This window comes from Pygocentrus nattereri, chromosome 17 (assembly GCF_015220715.1).
Source record: "Pygocentrus nattereri isolate fPygNat1 chromosome 17, fPygNat1.pri, whole genome shotgun sequence".
NCBI lineage: Eukaryota > Metazoa > Chordata > Actinopteri > Characiformes > Serrasalmidae > Pygocentrus > Pygocentrus nattereri.
This window is the reverse complement of record NC_051227.1, coordinates 24,890,523-24,906,052: the sequence shown is the minus strand read 5'-3', so window position 1 is coordinate 24,906,052 and position 15,530 is coordinate 24,890,523. Positions and strand designations below refer to the sequence as shown.

The 15,530-nt window shown below is 38.6% G+C and overlaps 1 long non-coding RNA gene across 1 annotated transcript; it reads right to left on the bottom strand.

Annotated features, from left to right (window-relative positions):
- Positions 1-3,923: 3,923 nt before the first annotated feature.
- Positions 3,924-15,438, bottom strand: LOC108427011. The gene is made up of 3 exons (XR_001857818.2): positions 15,191-15,438; positions 7,355-7,452; positions 3,924-4,479 (listed from the first exon to the last, which is right to left on the bottom strand). It is a non-coding gene; the product is annotated as an uncharacterized LOC108427011 (long non-coding RNA).
- Positions 15,439-15,530: the final 92 nt, after the last annotated feature.

Below are 15,530 nucleotides of genomic sequence, written 5' to 3'. Positions count from 1 at the left end.
CAAACTTACACTGTAACTCCATTAAGTCTACATGGCATGCTTAAAATGATCATGGACATTATCCCCTTATATTCCCAGGCTTATTAGATCCTGGTGCTTATTAATTCAATTATGACATGCATGCCTATAGAATATGGAATATAATTGGACACTATTTATTGTGATGTTTCATTTGTTATTGTAAGATACCTGTACAAATCTCAACATATTACAACAGTAACATCTATAACCAGCTCTAGCGGTTATTTCTGCTTTATTTGTGTTTGTGGTTGTCTTATTTGTGACTGTTGCTTGGCTGTGGATTGAATGAGGTGTGTGTGAGTGTGTCTCTGTGTGTGTAGTGTGTGTGTGTGTATGGAGGAGTGGAAGACTCAGAGGAGCTGTACGGAACAGATGGTCCCAGCGCGACACTGGACCTCCGACAGAGGAAAAATCAATGCTCATAACTTCAAAACAAAAAAGAAATTAATAATTATATAGGAACACAAGATTGCTTTGCATCAGTGTCGCAATCTAATTAATAGGTGTTTTGTTTGTGGCTTGTTGGTGTTTTTTTTTTTTCTCCCCTCCTTTTCTCCAACGGTGACAATTTATGCTTTTTAAGAGCGGAAGACAGACTGTGAATGCTCCAAATCAAGGCTGTCTGCTTTTTTCCCTCCCTCTAACACTCTTGTCTCCATCTACACCTCTCATCTCTGCTCTTCTACCTCAGTGTTGGTGTTTTACTCTCATTCTTGTCCTCTATATCACTTACTTTTATTTTTGATTCTGGAAAACATGCAGCCATCTGCAAAAGTCTGAACACCCATGATCAAATTACATCAGCAGAGGGCAAATGTACACCTGCCATTTCTATTTAGTTGCTGAGTTTAACTGGAAAAAAAATGCTCAATACGTCAAACTCGGCAAATAAACAGTGACTGTGCATTAAAACGTGTTCTCTATAGAGAGTGAGTTACTTATTTTTGCTTAGAAAAACAACAAAAACATGTAATTTGACCATAGGTGTTCATGCATACGACAATACAGTGTCCTCCACAAATACTGGCAACTTTGGTAATCATGAGCAAAATCAGTATCTCCCCATTCATATTTTCAAGTTCACCTGCATGATTAAGAAACCTTAAACAATCAGCCATGACTTCACTGGGGAATATATGAGATATAAGCCAAACACATCTGACTTATAAGCCAGGTTCCCTCAGTCATCCATCATGATGAAAAAGAGCAGAGCACACAGCAATAAGGTGTGACAAAATGTCGTTCAGCAGCACAAATCTTGAAACAGCTAGAAGAATATAGCTAAACACTTGTACCTGTCGCTTTCCACAATCAGTGCAATAATTAAGAAGTTTAAAACAACTATAGATGTTTAGATTCTGCCGGGTGCAGAACGTATGTCTATACTGGCATATACAGTAATTCATATTCATGTCTATACAGAAATTCATATTCACATCAACATTTATAAAAACGTACTCCAGAATCATCAGTTGTCATAAAGACTGCATCAGTCAGTTTTCCCCTGTTTTATCAGTCAGTGTCTGACACCACTGACACTGTCAGAATAAGCCTTTATTAATGTTTATATAGATGTATGTCAGTTGTTATGAAACGCTTGTGTGCAGTTGTATACGAAGGTTTTAGCTCTCCCAGTCAAATTAAGTTTTGTAGATTTTCTATATGAAAGTAATTAATCTTCTACAGGAAACAACCTTGTACATGGCATTTTCCTGCAAAGTTAAGTCTATATTTTTGGTGACACTCAGGTGGTCCTGAAACACATACTCTGAAAAACAGACTCTCAGTAACATGTCAAAAACACATGAGGGTTAGGATTAGATTTTGGGTTGAGGTTAAGGGTAGGGTTAAGATTAGGGCCAGTGTTAGGATTAGATTTTGGGTTGAGGTTAAGGGTAGGGTTAAGATTAGGGCCAGTGTTAGGATTAGATTTTGGGTTGAGGTTAAGGGTAGGGTTAAGATTAGGGCCAGTGTTAGGATTAGATTTTGGGTTGAGGTTAAGGGTAGGGTTAAGATTAGTGCCAGTGTTAGGATTAGATTTTGGGTTGAGGTTAAGGGTGGGGTTAAGATTAGGGCCAGTGTTAGGATTAGATTTTGGGTTGAGGTTAAGGGTGGGGTTAAGATTAGGGCCAGTGTTAGGATTAGATTTTGGGTTGAGGTTAAGGGTAGGGTTAAGATTAGGGCCAGTGTTAGGATTAGATTTTGGGTTGAGGTTAAGGGTGGGGTTAAGATTAGGGCCAGTGTTAGGATTAGATTTTGGGTTGAGGTTAAGGGTGGGGTTAAGATTAGGGCCAGTGTTAGGATTAGATTTTGGGTTGAGGTTAAGGGTAGGGTTAAGATTAGGGCCAGTGTTAGGATTAGATTTTGGGTTGAGGTTAAGGGTGGGGTTAAGATTAGGGCCAGTGTTAGGATTAGATTTTGGGTTGAGGTTAAGGGTAGGGTTAAGATTAGGGCCAGTGTTAGGATTAGATTTTGGGTTGAGGTTAAGGGTGGGGTTAAGATTAGGGCCAGTGTTAGGATTAGATTTTGGGTTGAGGTTAAGGGTAGGGTTAAGATTAGGGCCAGTATTAGGATTAGATTTTGGGTTGAGGTTAAGGGTAGGGTTAAGATTAGGGCCAGTGTTAGGATTAGATTTTGGGTTGAGGTTAAGGGTGGGGTTAAGATTAGGGCCAGTGTTAGGATTAGATTTTGGGTTGAGGTTAAGGGTAGGGTTAAGATTAGGGCCAGTGTTAGGATTAGATTTTGGGTTGAGGTTAAGGGTGGGGTTAAGATTAGGGCCAGTGTTAGGATTAGATTTTGGGTTGAGGTTAAGGGTGGGGTTAAGATTAGGGCCAGTGTTAGGATTAGATTTTGGGTTGAGGTTAAGGGTGGGGTTAAGATTAGGGCCAGTGTTAGGATTAGATTTTGGGTTGAGGTTAAGGGTAGGGTTAAGATTAGGGCCAGTGTTAGGATTAGATTTTGGGTTGAGGTTAAGGGTGGGGTTAAGATTAGGGCCAGTGTTAGGATTAGATTTTGGGTTGAGGTTAAGGGTAGGGTTAAGATTAGGGCCAGTGTTAGGATTAGATTTTGGGTTGAGGTTAAGGGTGGGGTTAAGATTAGGGCCAGTGTTAGGATTAGATTTTGGGTTGAGGTTAAGGGTAGGGTTAAAATCAGGGCCAATGTCAGGATTAGATTTTGGGCTGAGGTGAAGGGTAGGGTTAAGATTAGGACCAGTGTTAGGATTAGATTTTTTGGATTGAGGTTATGGTTAGTGTTAGGTTCAGGGCAAGAGTTAGGGTTAGGGTTAGGTTTTGGGTTAGGGTGGGTAAGGATAGGTTTTGTGTCATGGAAGTAACACATTAACAACACATCTACTTAATGTAAGTAATGTATCAACAGAACGATATTTACTTCAGTGTATTCAGATGCTTCACCACTGCTACTTCACTGACAGGTTGTTGATGTGTTACTGATAATCTGTTAAGAGTTTATTATTCATCTACAAAGGACTACTCCAAATAAAGTGTTACCATATTTGCTATTTTCTATCAGTTTAACATACAATGTAAAATGTGCCACAGCTGTTGCTATTTTTTCCCTCAATATGTTAAAATCAGCATAGAAACAGTAATTGTGTATTGAAATGTGCAGGAGTGCGTTTTCCTTAGAAAATCAACCAAACATTTGACTGTAGGTGTCATGTAGCCTTATTAAAGCTCCTCTACGGTAGTTACTGAACATTTTGTTATTCATTCCCAGCTAGACATTTTTAAAATGAAAGACTTTAAAACATTCTGCATATTTTTATAATCTGAACATCTTAAAATGCATCCAAAATAATATCAATACCAAGATAGAACTACAACACTTTGTTTGTTGCTTGCATTAAGCAAACAAAAAAAGAAAAAAAAGTACTGCATGGCTCTTGTGTGGGATACTGAATGTGTGAATAGTATCTGTTAACAAACTGGAACATATTTTATTTCATTTGGTTAGCAGTGACACTAAACAATGTATGCATATTTGTAAAGAGAATATGCTGACACTAATGTGTAGTGTTTTTGTACCTGTCACATTTATTACTGGGTTAATTCTGATCTGGCTATAAAGTTATAGTTGAAGACATCACACTGAAGTCACAGATAAACTGCAAATAGTCAACAACTGTGTGAGAAATATGTACTTGCCCACTTTTAATACTCTGATGTCACTGAATATTTCAGTCCACAGATTTACACTTTCTCCATAAATAAGCTCTTCACTCTTCACAGTTCCTGTTACATCCATACCAGTTGTTTATCAGCTGTTTGGAGGGAGGTGCTCTCCTTGTTTACCGATTTTTTTTCTCGAATCGCATCACCTCATTTGCAAGAGTTAAAGCTGTGTTTGATTTTAATTAAAGTTTTGCTTCTCTGAAAGCATCTTCGCTGAAGTGCAGTGTTCATTTACATACGCTTCATTCCGTTGATGTTTGGGGATCTGAAAAGCATAACAACACGAGTAATTGGAAGGAGCACTTGGACCTGTTGATGAAAACTCTCTCTGAAGTTAGGCACTGACAATACTGTAGTTGTGGTAGGTGATCTCCATAGCAACATATGGCCTTATTGACACTTCATTTGTATCAGTAGACCTATGAAATACTTATGATGCACGGTTGTCAGAATCTGGACCTTTTCCAATATTTTCTTCGCAGAACTGATTATGCTAATTCATTTGCAGATGTTGAGCTGATTTCTGTTGTTTGTAAACATTGTTGTAAAGTAACATTTGGGGCTTGTTTATGAACTTTTAATTAGAATAATGTGTGGTATTACATTTTTATTATGGTTTGTTAGAGGTATGAGTCATTAGGCAACTCTGAAATAAAAAAATCAAGAGTTCAAGAAGAACTATTTGGAGTTTTCAGTTTGTTGCTCTGGACATTAAATCTAAAATAAAATGAATCAAATTGTGTTGCATTCCCCATAGGGCTGTAATCAAGAGCACTACACTTGTGTCCACATGTGAACAAAGTCAAGACCTAGTCTAAATGAGAATGAGACCAATTCAAGGCCAAGTCCAAATAACAACAAGACCAAGTCAAGACCGTGTCCAAATTAGAACTAGACCAAGTCAAGACCGTGTCCAAATTAGAACAAGATCAAGTCAAGACCGTGTCCAAATTAGAACTAGACCAAGTCAAGACCGTGTCCAAATTAGAACAAGATCAAGTCAAGACCGTGTCCAAATGAAAATAAGGCCAAGTCAAGACCAAATCCAAATGAGAAAAAGACCAAGTCAAGATTGTGTTTGAATGAGAATAAGACCTAGTCAAGACCAAGTCCAAACCCAGACAAGGATGAGACCAAATGAGAGGGAGACCAAATGAGACTGAATCAAGGTTTGGACCCAGCTAAATTAAGTCCTCTTCAAGGCCTTAACTAGTTTTAACAACTTCCAGTCTAGATTTGTTGGATTTTTATAGTTTGGTGAGTCTTTTAAAAGAAAGCTACACAAATGTAGTATGGGTTAAAAGTTTAGAATATTACTCCAACAGTCTATATTTAGTCAGGTGTCAGTGAGTCTTCTCAGTTTTTCAGAAGCCAATTGTGTATCAGAGTCGTTCACTGCCTGCTCTGAATCAACCCAACCAATGCCAGTTGGCTAAATCAAATGCAAACAGATGAAATGATTTAGTTTGCTTGAGTATAGGTCAGAGCACTTTGATGACAATTAAAAGAAAGAAAATACAAATGCCCATACATTTTCTAAATGGTAGTTTCTAAATTGTGGAGAAACTAATGGCTGAGTCCAAGACAAGAGAAAAACATCTTTAGTGTTACAGCACCAAATTTACCTCATAATGCATATTAAATGAGGGAATACAGTAGAGTAGCAGAAATATTAGAACCTGTGAGGTAATGCATTAAGTCTAGTATAGACTAATTGATGTAAAAATGTGTATCTGTGTTAGTGCCGTAGGGAATATCTCAGGGTCCAGAATCTTTATTTTCATCTGTTTACTCTGTTGGTGTGGTTCAATAAGCTCATGGAGACTACTGATGACCCTTGCTCTAATGAGTAAACTTCCAGCTATGCTTCATTATTGAACTACTAAACCACCAATGCTTTATATTTACATTTATATACAGCCTGACTACACTGTAAGATTTGCTTAACAACTGTTTACTGTACTTTAACACAAAGAGAATATGAAAACGTCAACTGGGACTAAATATGTCCCAGTTTAAGTGTGTTGCTCTACATACTGCCTGGAAATACATCACTAACTGTTCATCTTGATGGCTGTCATATTATATCTTTTTTCCTTTGGCGTAAGAAACAAATGTCATCTTGGCGTTGTATCTGAAGAGAAGATCTGAGAACGCCTCTGTTTGAGGAATCTAGTACCATTTACCTTCTTATTATCTTTTTAAATGCCTGTGTGCTTTCATCTGCAAAGCTTGAGAGTGAGTTGAAAGAAGGATGGCTGATATTTACAGCTCTCTTGATGTTGATGTAGAATTTTAACTGATGCTCAGCTGGTGAACATAGCTCCTAATTGCATATTGCACTATAGAGTGAACAAGCATTGGCTGATAAAAAAAATAAAACACAAAAATACCTAATTTACAACCTCAGTTGGCAGTTTATTAGTATTAATGGAACACTTCTTTTTTATAATTGCCAATGTCTTGCAAATAATATTTATGGCATGTTTATCGAACATCAAGCAGACATCTACATATGGCATGCTAAAACACAAAATCAAAGGGAATCAGCCATCATATTCTTCGTAATTGCACAACCTCTCTTGCAGCATGTTTGCCAAAAAAGCAGCATATAGGCAAGGCATGATTACCCATAGCAACATGGAGAAAGCCTATGTACATACAATATGGCATGCAGTTAATACTACACTTGAAATGAGCCCAAATGAGAAGACTAAATAAAGACCAAGCCCAAACGAAAACAAAATCCAGTCCAAATTAGAGTGAGAACAACTGAGATGGAGTCAAGGTCCAGAACCCAAAAAAGGTCCTCTTCCAGGCCAAGTCTTAAATAGTCTTTAAAAATAAGCTATGCAGATTCACTGAGGGCAACAGACTTAGGCCCAATCCCATGTCACCTTGGCCCTTGGAACTGAGTTACAAGGGGTAGTGGTTGAACTCTTCCCCTAAGAAATGGGACAACCTCAAATAACAAGAACATTACTTCATTAACAGGCTACTAGCGGTGCTCTGTACGTGGCCCTCCAGTCTGTAGTGACAATAGAGGAGGGTGAAGTTCAGCAACCTCGCTGCTCTGCCTTGATTTAGGGAATCATATGCCTTCAAAGACAAGGATGCAATAGTTAGTTATTATCACCTACCCATAATTCTTCGGTCATATGAAGGTGAAGTCAGCTATTCGCCAGCTTCTTGATGGAATTGTCCCATTCCAGCTTAAATGGTACAGGAGTTCTGCCACCTGAGGACCAAAACACATTGAAATGACATTAAACTAAGATAATAAAATGGTCATCATAATTTTTTTAAACTAAATGCTTAAAATTATTACTTTCACTTCGGTATACGCTTGAATATATGTATATGCATGTTTCAATGATTTTCATGATCTTCTATAATTACATAAATTATTACACACATGTAATTAATTCCAATGGTATACAATTTATGTTCTGCACAGAGAGTTCCAAATCTGCACTTTTTCTCTCACTGTCAGACACAAACATGGCAAAAATGTAAAACTGTACACAAAACTGCATGCACAAAAATAACTCAAATTCAATATAATATAAAATCTCCTCTTCTACTTAAAGAGGAGATATGTTTAGAACATATCTAAAACAGTCCAAATTTAGTCAGTAAATCTCAGTTTTTCACATTCTTGCTACAACTACTGGCCTACTTAGTGGAGTGGAGGAGTCCAGTTTGAAAACACTTTCTCTCTCATCCAAATAAACTAAGGAGAACTAGACAAATATAAGTGAGGTTTGGGTCAAGAGGGCTCCTTTTGGATGACAAGCATTTTTGACGTAAGAGATTAAATGATAATTCTTCATCCAATTTCAAGGTTCCATTGTTTATCTACTGGGGCATAATGCATGCATTACCCTCTCATTAAACCTGATAACCAACACAATGAGAATAAATGTTGAAATGTGTTGAAAACGTATTTGATGTTGAAGGTTTTGATGATGTTCTAATAGTTAGCAATCACACAGGTGTCACACTTAATGTATAGATATCTGCCTGTTTTGACATTGTGCATTGCAGACTTTATGATTTAGTACTTTTCCAATATCTGTGGTCATTTTAAGCATGAGTTATACATCCAGTGGTCCATGTTGCACTGTGTGCAGATAGTCTGAGGCTGAGATCAACTGCAATTCAACAAAAATACTTCTGCTATGCATATCCGATATGAATCTAAAGTTTTGCTTCATATCTGCTGTTAGCCACTAGTGGCAAGCTACTAGCAATATACTTTTATTTGCATTTCATTTGATTGTACTGTTTTGATCCTACTGAACACCACAGTTCTTGGTGAGTGAAGCCAAGTGAATATTCCTCATGCACTTGTGCGTGGGCTAAGATCTTACACAACAAAGTCACATGGTGGCATGGCAGCCAGTGATGTATATCCCCTGTTTATATGGAGAACACCTTCTTTCATGTTCTTGCAGTGACCAGTCATATATTTCCCTGTTCTCAATGGACTGTAAGAGCTGTGACTCACTCCAGATTATTCTGGCTGACCAGCACCTGATGTTACTGCTGCATTCCATAGATTATCTCCCTTGCTCTTTGCTAGTTATTAGCTCAGACTGCTACCACTGGTTTCCCCACAGTAGCGGCATTACACACGACTGGTTACTAGTGTAAGCTACTATCACTAGCCCCCGAGACTATTTCCTCTCCTATAACTCCAGTTGGCGCCATTTGAATAAACCACCACCAATGCTACTCAGAAGCTACCTCTCTGATTTATCTGCTACAGCGGCAGCTGCTTAGTCTGCGCGACCACAAGTGGAGCACCGGCTAGGTTCTCCACTTTATACACTATGATTTGGACCCTAACCATATGCTCAAATTTAATGCCAGCCATTACAGCTTATGAGATTTGATAACAGTCTGCCTAGATACTGAAGCTAACTTGCCATTTTATTTAGCAGTAGCTTTTCCATCTGCTAAGCCACTGTAGTTCCAGTGATTAACTCACCAACTAAGACCTACTCCTCAGCCCTAACAGAGGTTACAAGGATTTTCTGCACCTAATGGAGCTTCTTTGTTTGGTGCTGCTAGAATCCTATAATTGCCATGAGTTCTGCCTCGGGAAGGCTCTGACCAACCAGTGCATGAATTGCAGCATGATGTCCATGTGCCTAATAGAGAAGCAGCTTCAATCAAGTTTAGAAGCTAACCTTTCTGACAGGTGCTATTCTGAGAAGTGCACAGTGCCAATGAAGACGAAGATATCTTTGTCACTGCCTTGGTGCATAAGTTGAATGATTTATCATCAAGAGTTCTCACTCACAGTGTTACAAACAGACTATAACCCTATAACCTACCATACCTGCCTAAAAGTTCACTGAATTGCTATGCTAGCATGTTCTGACAACAATGCCTTGTAGATAGCAATGATGGATTTGATTTTTAGATATTCTTTTTAGTCCTCCTAGGGATACTTGTTTTCATCCTGACTATATGACTACATGTGCTCTGAAGATTAGATTGTTTGTATCTGTTTTCGCCTAGTTTCTGTGCTAAGCACTGTTAAACTGGCACTACAGTGTTTAGACCAGGATCCCTTTTTATTCCCTGCCTCCAAGGCATGATACGCTCTTGCTTTTTCACATATTGCATATGACCAGTGTTCTCTGGCTGTTCTTTCAGGCAAGTGGTACCCCTTGGTCGATGGCTAGCTCTGAGGGTATTCACCAAATTTGGTTAGGCTGTATTGGAGCCACTGAGAGCACTGGGTGTGAAGATTCTCCCCTACTTGGAAAATCAGCTTGTGTCTGTCTCTACAGAGGGCCAAGCTGTGACATACAGACATACTGACTCTCCGACACCATGTGTCAGTACTGGGGTTGACCTTGAATCCCTTATGGCAGCCCAGACCATTCAGTTCATCTGGACTCCATACGGCCCTAAGACATTATTGGCCTCCTTTACTACATCAGACTGAGTGGCCACCTGACATTCCTTATTATCCCATACTTGGCATGATGACAACAGCTTCAGTGGCAATCCCTCTGCTGCAACTCCTGATTCACCTCTAGGACTGACCCCCTGAACAAAAAGGTGATCACAAGTAACAGTCATTTCTTTGTCAGGTTGGTGGACAGTTCAGCCTCAGCTTGATATCTGATTACCTATTTTGAACCGCCTGTAGTTGGACACTGCTGTTGTCCACCCAGAAGCTGACATTGGGTGTGGTGTCTTGTCATTCTGCTTTTTCTTCAATCTTGGTGAGGCCAATTCTTTGTGACGTTGCTGGTATTTGTCATCCACTGTGCTTACACACTGCCTTTGATAGTCTGTAGGAAAAGGTTAGTGCTAGTTACATAAAAGCTTCGGTCCTTTGACTACCAGACAGAGATGGGGACTCGAAGCAGCGAACTGGACTCAAGTTGTACCGGAGCCACATGATGAGTGGCTAGTTTCTTGACTCAGATTCTTCAGGTACTTGCAACTCAACTCGTAGACTTATGACTTGTGAAATTTCAGCCAGAAAAAAAAAACATAAACAAAACTGAATAAATTAGGACCGCCAATTTTAATGCAGCAAATGTTTTGTACTTACAGAAATATATGAAAAACAATCATATACTCATTCAGAACAAGATATTTCATAGATATACTACTAAAACCAGCATTTGTTATTTGGAATAAGTGAATGCAAGTACTGTAATTAGGAAAAATCATACCTACATGATATACTTAGAAATAGTGAATGAGTGTAAGAGAAAAGGTGAGAAAGATGGCAGTATTTAGTGAGCAGTTTTAGACTTATTCAGTGCAATGTGGAGTCATATTTAATAGTCAATGAGGAAAGATGATCCTTACATACTGTATAGGAAAATAGGTTTCAGTGTTTTTAAAATAATGCTGCTGTTGGAACAAAGCCTTGTATCTCCATTTTTGTCATTTTTCAGTTTTTTAAATACTTTAGAAGCACCTGTTGGCCTTTACATTCATAAATTTCATGATGAACAGACCAAAAGAAACGATCCAGAATGGTTTGGGAAAAGTCTGGTTCCATTGACTTACATTAAAAGTAAAGTGTGTTTTTTCCTTCTCCTGTAAAGTTTTGGACCCCTTTTGGAGATACAAGGTTTTGATCCGACAGCAGCGATAAGTTTACATTTTGCAGGACACCAAAAACTACACATTAGATCTATGAATGATGCAGCTTATTTATGTATTCTAACTAAAAAAATGCAGACAGTCTATTAGGGTGTAAGGGATTGTGCTTTCCTATATTTCATATATAGTGTCTATTATATTGTTACAGTTCATGTATACACTGTGCTGCTGTACTGTGTTCACAAGGTAGTTAAATCACCAGTAGTAAGTACTAGTAAGTAGTAAGGTCATAAAGATCTCTTTAACAAGACTGAAGGCTGAGTTTGGATATCTTTAGATACTGTGATCTGTGTTGGCAAAATTTGTTATGGGTCTGGAATTTCTGATTCAAATAATTTATGTCCTTGTTGCTCTGGTGACTCAGTTTGTACTAAGGGGGCAGAGGATTCACAAAATGTCACAAGTTCCCACTTATGAATGGCATGCTTCAGTTCTCCTGTGAATTTTCTCTTCCCTTTTCATGTTCCATCATGCATACACTCACTATGCTTTTACCTCATAACCTATGTCAGCTTGATACCTACGCTTGAACCTTAGGCCATTTGGACTACACCACTCTCACCTTTTGACATCATATCAAATGGAACTTTGATTTTAACTTTTAACCTTCTGTAAAATGAACAACTCTATCTGACCTGTGTACTTTAAAACCCTAGGGGTATCGTGAATGACCCAAAGTGTCACTGTGTATTTCCATCAGGTTCCCGTAATGGAATCTCCACTGTCTATATTGGAAGACTAGGTACTGCTCGAGTCCCAAAGAGCGAAAGGGCTTCAGCTCTAAAAATCACTGGGATTGTCACAGTTTCCGATTGTCATTAGTAAGTATTTACGTGTTTGATATGCATGTTCTGCCTGAGAACCATGTAAATAATATAAACAGCATTCACAAAAAGCAGGAACTTAATGTGGCGAGATTGGTGAGACTGTATAGTAGAGAAGAAATATCACGGGGTAAAATGTTACATTGATTTTGTATGTGGTTAAAGGTTTAAAATGTACTTTTGGTCATCTTCTTGTATTACCACAGCAGACTCATATGAGAATTCTGAAAGCAATCAGAAAGATATTTTTCCACATTCACCCTTATGAGTGTTTATGCACCTTAAAAGTAGCTGTTTTGTTACTAGTACAGACTCCACACGGAGAAGTTAGCTTAAATATGCTGTTACTCCTAAGTCACATAAGGAAAGCACTGAGAGTTTACATCCCCCTCATATAAATTCACAAGTTTATATCCAATATAGGTTATATCCTATATATAAGTTTATACACAAGGACACATAATATCATGATGTGAAGCACTGCTCTTGTGAAGCATCAAAAGCTATTTAAGTGTGAATGTTGTCCCTTGTGGAGAATATTTTGCCTGCTAAACAAGAGTGAGTGAGTATGTGACTGAGTAATTCAGCCAGTTTAATGAGGTGCTTCGTAACTACAACAGATGTCATGTAAATAAAATATTTCATTATTATCTTGCTAATATTTGCTATTCTACTTTGTGATTAAAACATTTGTTTTGATGCACATATTTGTATGTATTTAGGCTGGAAAGCTCCTCCTCTTCAAACAACATGGAACTATACTAAATGAATTGTGTTTGCATCAAATTAAAAACACTGTTTTGTCATGTTTACATCAGCATCTCAGCCTGTTACAACTTGTCTCATCAATGGATTAAGTTACATTATGCTATTTCGTTGGTGTTGGAAACTGAGCTTATGTTTATTAATATAACACAGATGTGTTGGTTGCTTGTATAAAATATTATGAATTTTGCACAATTACTTTTAAAATTATTTAGCAAAAACTAAACTGTGTTGTGTTCTGCTGTCCACTGTTTAGACTGATTTTCTTTTTAGTGGTTAATAAATACGCAGTCAGAAATACTTTATTATATTTATTATCCTCAGAAATTCACTACAAAATAAAGCCCATTCAGTGTATTTCAAAATACTGCCCTTCTCTGAGTGGCCTTGGCTTCCTCTATTGTGTACAGCTTAAAGCAGGGTTGTCAAACTGAACAACTAATAGGGATATATTAAAAATCTCAACAAATCCGAGGGCCAGAGAACCCCTGTGTTTTATAGCTATAACCCGAGCTGACCACTATTCAAAATAAGCTGAAACTTCAACACAAAATTTATAGACACTTATATATAGTGAGGTAGTAGAGCTTGAAAAAATCCTTAAATGCTTGAAATATTCAAAATTTAAATGTCCCCAGGAGCTCAGTCTTTTAACCCTACCTATCTGCTGGAACGAGACCCCTGACATCTTTTCTTTGATGCAACTTCATTAATACTTGTGCTCCATTTCTGAGCTGAGCAAATGTAAAGAGTATATTGTATATAATGTATGTATGTGATGAGCATAATATAGTATATTGGTTGAACTGCAGCTGAATTGCAGCTAATGTGTTGTGATATGACTGGTGTAGAACTTTTTCTTGCATTTTAGTTTTTCCCTTGAGGTTCACTGATAATGTTTGTCTGGTTTTATGTATCCCACCATATTATATATCATAATTCATTTTACATGACCATTCTCCAACACCTCTTTGTCTCTTAGAGTAAACAGGATATTTTATTCCTGTGGCTTGAAGACTAATACATGTAAATGACCTCTGATTGTTTTGCAGGTTATGTATGGACTAGGGAGTGAACTGTACACTTATACAAGGTTTGCTTGCATTCTACACCAATCTCTTTTACATTAAAAAGCAATTTTTCATTATACAGGCCTTTTCAAATCTTTTTTAAATGTTTGTGCATTGGGCACTCCAGAACATCCTTTAATCATACTTTTCAAGTCATGTCAAGTCCAGTGGTGTTTACTGTCATTCCTCAACATAACTTGTATACATTGGAACAAATTGCCGTTCTTCAGGGCACATGGTGCACCACACAAGAGCAGCACAGGCACTCGACTAGTCAAAGTGCAGCCATCAGTCATGAATGTTGTTTTTTGGGCTCGTGTATAAACTGTATCAGGCAGCTAAAGGCTGGAGTGTGGTTTGGAGCTAGCGGCTGGCTGGTTGTGGCCACAGAATCGTGCTTGGCTTCTAGGTCAGTGCTCCTTGCAGCTCTTTGCTACTTTCAACAGTTCAACAAAGCTAGTCCCTCTGGAAACTCTTCAAAACAGTGTTGCCATGACCACAAACTTCCCCTCTTGCTCTCTGCTTGTGGGGGCACCTCTTGGGCCCAATCCCATTTATTTTTACCCCTAGCCCTTATTTTCAAGTGCGACCTTGTCCACAAGCTACCAATTTCAGTACATTTGTGAACATCGTTTCACAAGCTCAAAATCTTTTTGACCCTTTTTTTGACTCCATAGATGTAGTGCTTGAAATCTTCCCCTAAGAAATGGGACCCTCAGATAAAACAGAACATTACTTCATGAACAGGCTACCGGCGCTGCTCTCTCGGCGACCCTGTCAGTCTGCAGTGATAACAGAGGAGGGTGAGGTTCTGCAACCTCGCTGCTGGGCTTTAGGGAATCATAGTTAAGCCTTCAAAGAGGTGGGCACAATTATTTATTATCAAACACCTCTAATTCTTCGGTAATATGGAGGTGAAGTCAGCTATTTGCCAGCTTCTTGATGAAATCGTCCCGCTCCACCTTAAATGGCGCAGCAGTTCAGATGCCTGAGGCGCCAGAATGTAACTGCTGCACCGTTTAAGGTGGAGCGGGTAAGTTAGCTAACGTTAGCTAACTAGCTACCGAGACATCATCCTACTAGCAATGTTTATGCTTGTTATGAAGAAAAGGACCACTAAACACTGAAACGACATTGAATGGTTATTGTCATTTTTAACGGAGAAAATACTCACATTTGTGGGTTTGTTTGGCCGCCATCTTGCCGGATTTCTTTTCTCTTAACACTCCGTTACCTCCGAAAAAACTCAGTTTGGGGGGCCATGTAGCCCTAAAACATCGCCCTAATCTTCTGTCTCAGCAAAAAACTCGGGACACTCTACTTGTAGACGTGAACTTACAACACTGAGGGGTAAGGGCTGAGTGGTAGGGGCGAGGGCCGGAATGGGACTGGGCCTAAATGCGCCCTTTCGGACCGTTTCAGCTTCAACGTGACAAAAACGCATCAGCGTTTCAGCCGTTTTGTCCCCTCAGCAGCGCTCATCACCCCCATCACCAGCAGCGGTACTGCATCAC